The 5,121-nt window shown below is 40.8% G+C and overlaps 1 protein-coding gene across 1 annotated transcript in view; it reads left to right on the plus strand.

Annotated features, from left to right (window-relative positions):
* Positions 1-1,434: 1,434 nt before the first annotated feature.
* Positions 1,435-5,121, plus strand: part of lmo4a (LIM domain only 4a) — a 16,820-nt gene continuing 13,133 nt past the window's right edge. Inside the window, exon 1 of the mRNA XM_016275186.1 lies at positions 1,435-1,796. The gene's annotated coding sequence lies outside the window, so the exon portion shown is untranslated. The remainder of the gene's footprint in view (positions 1,797-5,121) is intronic.

Here is a 5,121-nt window from a genome sequence, read left to right on the forward strand (position 1 = left end):
GGGGGGGGGGGGTTCATTTACCTTTGTAAGAGTGGCAGGGGACTCCACAGTGTCTCATCAAAGACCAGTCTGCTCAGGTGATCCCCAAGGCAAAGTGTATGTGTCTAAGAGCTGCTTGCTTTGAAGTCTTTGTATGCAGAGCCTGGATTTGAATAGAATCACACTATTCCCCCCTTTTTTAAACAAATGACATTGCCTTACATCAGAATAGAACTGGTAGATCCTTCTATGATCCATCTTTGACCCCTTCAATGTTCCCTTAATTGTGTTCTCATGATACTAATGGGATAATGATTTTGGTTCTGCACATTCTGTTGAGAAATATGTAGCAAGATGCACAATGAACAAATTCAAAGACAGAATATAGTAAATTCATAGTATATTCTCATTCTAGAGTAGAGCGAGAGAGAGAGAGAGAGAGAGAGAGACACTTGGCCAAGCTTAGAAATGTTATTTATTTATCAAGTACAAACAAAATAGCTCATAGAATCCTCCACTAGATGGCGCTAGTCCCTTAATACCTAAATAATAACGCCATTGCCATCTCTTTTAAATGCTAGGCCCCAGAATCTGTATATATTGGGGGCCTAGCACATGCATATTTCCCGTGTGAACATCTTAACATTTTGTGTGAACCTTATACTAGGACCTTGATACATAATTTTGAAACTATATTTATTTATTTTTAATCTGATAAATGTTATACTGTCCTTCCTGCATGAAAATAAAAATGTAGTACATCAAGTATTATATAATGCCTGTCAATAAGACTTGTTGCCAAATTGTGCTATTACCATTAATAGTTAAGCATTGCTTTTGCCTCGCTGGTGTGTTTAGTATTTGACATCATAATACACAGCATGTCTTAGTGGTAGCACCGCCTGGAAGTGAGAGGCCAAGGCCAGTTCATTTAAGCCTGTAATGGTAAATCAAGGCAAATTGGACAGTATTGCATTGGTTAAATAAAGATTTACGGCGCCAGAGGTAATTGGCTTCCATCTTGGCCAGATGTTCGCAGCTTCGCTCGTGCAAATATAAGGTGAGAGCACGTGGTAGTGTTCCGTTTAACAGCTGCCCGTTTTCCTCTCGCGCGAGCACATCTGTTATTTGGACTGTCTGTTTTTGCATATATTGTCGGTTTCTTTATAAGCTTGATGCTATAGAAATCTGTCCATTTCTGTGAGAGCGTAGGTGAATAATTAATACAGCTAAACGTGGACGCGCCAGTCGTCAGCAGGCTTAAATGCTGTGGATAAAGACTGCTCTTAACTCAGCCGTGGTGATTATGGGCAATTTAAATTAGTTTCAAATAGTTTAAAGTTGCCCAAACAGCCATCCATCATCCTGTCAAATGCCACGCCCCCTCGCCGTTCATTGGCTGCGGAGGTTGCACCTATGGCACGTCATCGGAGGAGTGACTTTAAAATGTTCTCCTTGTTCGTTCATGTGTAATTCAGCGTGAACTGATGCCAGAAACCAGACTTCGCAGCTCTTAGGGGGTTTTAGACACGAATAAGGAAGCGAGTTATAATAAATTCTAGTTTTAGGAAAGCGCCACAAAGCTCAACACTAACATGAAGTTGACGGCTGCAGCGGAGCGCTTCTAACGAGAGGGACGATTTTGAAGTTTGTTGGAACAAGAGACACTCGGATTATCAAAAGCGCATTTTCTTCAACGCTTTTTGGGAGGACGAAAACAAAGTGCATATTAAAAGAAAGCCAGTCTCTCACTGTTTAATTCTTTGAGAGTGATCCCACCACCTTTTGACTTCTTTCCAGACTGCGTACAAATAACGGTGAGTAAAAACATACAATAAAATTACATTAGTAGAGATTGTTTCAATATGGTTGGAGTGGCCCGATGTTTCGATGGCTTTCTGTTTTAACAGTTCAAACACGCACCTCACAACGTCTAGTCCTATAAGATGTCATATTGTTGGTTTTTATCATACCGTTTGTAGTTATTTGTCATTTAGCTGCTTTATCTAATGCAAGTTACTCCGCATTTACCAGAGCTGCGTTTCCCAAAAAGCATAGTAACAGTTAGATCGCAGACCATTAGTGCAAATATATTGGGGTTGCAAGTGCTACTTTACAAGTTTAGCTATGGACCAAAAAAATGACCGTTTTATTTAGTTATATGAGTATTATGTCTGTTATTTTTGAACAACATCTTAAGCACAACATCGCCAACCTTGTTTAATCAAACTTTACATTGCTGCGTAGTGCGTACATTGGCTGCAACTTCTCCGTACAGTAACTCGCACTCAATGGCTTGATCTCAAATCGTAGTGAGCTGCCAACCTAGACAGCTGGGCTCAGTTGGGGACTAGGTTAAATGCTGTCTAGGTAGGCAGCACACTATGTTTTGAGACACAGTCTTGGATGTATGCTGTCACTGGAGCGGAGAATTGTGCACAATGGGGAGTTGTGCGCGGAGTGTTAATTAAAAAGAGACCCGTTTTAATGAAACGGCGAAGCGTGTAGTTATAAGGCCCCAGAGCGCATTATTAAAAGAGAAGGATATACTGCTAATCTGCGGTGGTGCCAACCAGGGTTTGGTCATTTGCTCACTGGACTCGCTACTATTTATAGAGGCTGCGAACCATGGCGTTATGCTCATTTATTTAAATTATCAGCGAGTCAGCGACTCTCACTGGGTTTTTGCGCAGTTATTTGTTTTCTTAAGCGACGCTTGACACTTAAAATTCACAGTTACAGCACAAGTCCATTTATACTGAAATAGCGAAATTGTACGGTCGTTCTCTCGCGTTACCGAGTTTCTATGGTGACCGTAGTTCTCAACAGTCGTTCCGCCCAACTAAAGGAAAAGTTGAGGCGCAATCATAAAACATAATAGTGTGCTCTTAAGTCTCCTACACCATTAGGCTAGTAATTGATGATATGTGATTTGTCTCGTGGTGTAGACCCATCATTTGCTCCGTCAAGCCGACACCAATCCATCAGTCTGCGCTCGGACAGCGACGGTATTGTGTTTCTCTTCATTAGCTTCTGTTTTTGCCTCTTATTTCATCAATCAGCCCGTTAGTCAAGTGGAACTGAACGAGCCTCCCCCTCTATGACCTTTCTGATGACAGCGTTTAAATAACGAGAGAAAGAAAGAGAAGAGTTTGGTCTATTTCCAGAGGAGCTCCTCACTTCGAAACTAGCAGTACTTGGTTGACCTGTTCATTTTAAACGTTTGGGAAAATATGATGAATGCTCGACTTGAAGACCAGCTTTGTAAATGTAGCCTGTTTAATCTAATTTTGCTATATTTTGGTATAATAAACTAAGAAATGGGTCAAAAAGAGTTAAAGTAAGTCTGCAGAGCTTTTATGACATTCTCCACCCGTTTATCTCATTGGCAGAAATGTTGGCATATATACAATTCTTTGATAAATCCGCCCATTGATGTACAGCTGTGCTCATAAATAACCTATTTGCCCAGATTTGCCTGTTTTAATTTAGCAGTGACCTTTAAACAAACTTTGCACTCCTCTTAAGCAGTATGTATGCCATATTTTGGTTCGCCTTCTAAGTCAGGAATTGGTCATAACACAATGTTGGCCTCAAACAATTTGTCATAACAAAATGTAGGCCTATATCGTCACAAACTCCTGGTACCCTGTGATAACACACTACATTAAGCCTCATAGCTTAAAAAAGGTTGTCGCCAAACGTTTCCTGTGAAGGATTAACTTACCTAAGTTATTAGAGGGATAATGTAATTGTTCTGTATTGAAACAGCCAAGCCTCAAAGCGAGTGATATTCCCCCAGGGTCCCATTCAGCTGCATTGTCTCTCTCGCTCTCAGGTCTGCAGGAAAGGGATGATTAAAAAATGGGGGATTTGCATTTTCATGAAATTAACTGTTGCAAAGTTATTTGGCAACCTGCTTTGGAATGGCACTTCTGCAGGTGTGTGGGAATGACAATCTGTGGTGCTTGTTACCGGTGTCAGTTATGGGGAAAAGGTCCTGAGGCAAAATCTGTTTGTGTAGGAGCACTGAATAAATTTACTTTTGATTCAGGTTTATAATCTCGTACAGCTGGTCCCAATGCATTTAATAAGATATCAGGCTCGTAGTTCATGTGAGATTTACAAATATGCCCTACTCTGACATGACAATGAAAAGATTAGAGCAGAGGGTGTCGGAAATTGGTTTAAACTGGTGCCTGGCAAATTCTCCAATAAGAATTCAGGCATGTAGGTTCATGTCAGTTTCGGGATACTCGTGTTTGTGGAGGAAATGCTTACGCAGTGCTCTGAGCATTGTACTAGACCTGCTTGGTCAGTTTTATCAGGTAAGGTGAGGGAATGTAAACCACTTACGTGCAAAAGATCTCTCTTTCCAGGTTATTTTTCTACAGATTGCTAGCTTTAGGATTTCCACTTTTTTCTTTTTATTGCATAAACTGTGTGTAAGGTGTTTCCCCAAAAACATGTTTCATCCTCTGTATCTTCCAAAATTCAAAGGGATTATAGTTCCCCCCAAAAATGAATATTCTGTCATTTACTCTGTATGACTTAAGGCTGGAATACACTACATGTCTTTTAAAATCAGAAATAATTTTAAAACACTTGGCATTAGTGCTGGGCGGTATACCGGTTCATACCGAATACCGGTGTTTATTTTTGTTATGATATTAATTTTTAAAATACCGCAATTTTAAATAATGTTCGGAACGTGACACTGTTTGAAAGGCGTCCCTTTTCACTGTTGCACTGTGGTGAGGGAACAGCTGTATGTGTTACTAAGCGTGAAAGTTCCGAAACTGAAGCTGTAGAACTAATAGAACGTGATGACACAGAAGAACTCATCCACAATATCCACATTGACCGCCACAAATATCCACTGCCCCCTGCCATCAGCTCCCTCACACACACACGAGCGCAACTTTAACACTAGGTTTAGCAACTTTCAGACCCTTTAAGCGACTTTTTTTCCATAGAATATTCATACTGACAAACCTAGTGACTTTTTTGGATAAACCTTGGTAGCTATGGTTCAGTTGGAAGATTTCGCCAGTGCTGTCCCGCGAACTCGAGGTCAGACTTTCCCGGAGAAGTGTCACCTCTCTCGGCATCTGTTCTGTGCAGTGAGCGGCAGAGAAGCAG

Source organism: Sinocyclocheilus grahami, unplaced genomic scaffold (assembly GCF_001515645.1).
Source record: "Sinocyclocheilus grahami isolate Dianchi unplaced genomic scaffold, SAMN03320097.WGS_v1.1 scaffold92.1, whole genome shotgun sequence".
Taxonomy (NCBI): Eukaryota; Metazoa; Chordata; class Actinopteri; order Cypriniformes; family Cyprinidae; genus Sinocyclocheilus; species Sinocyclocheilus grahami.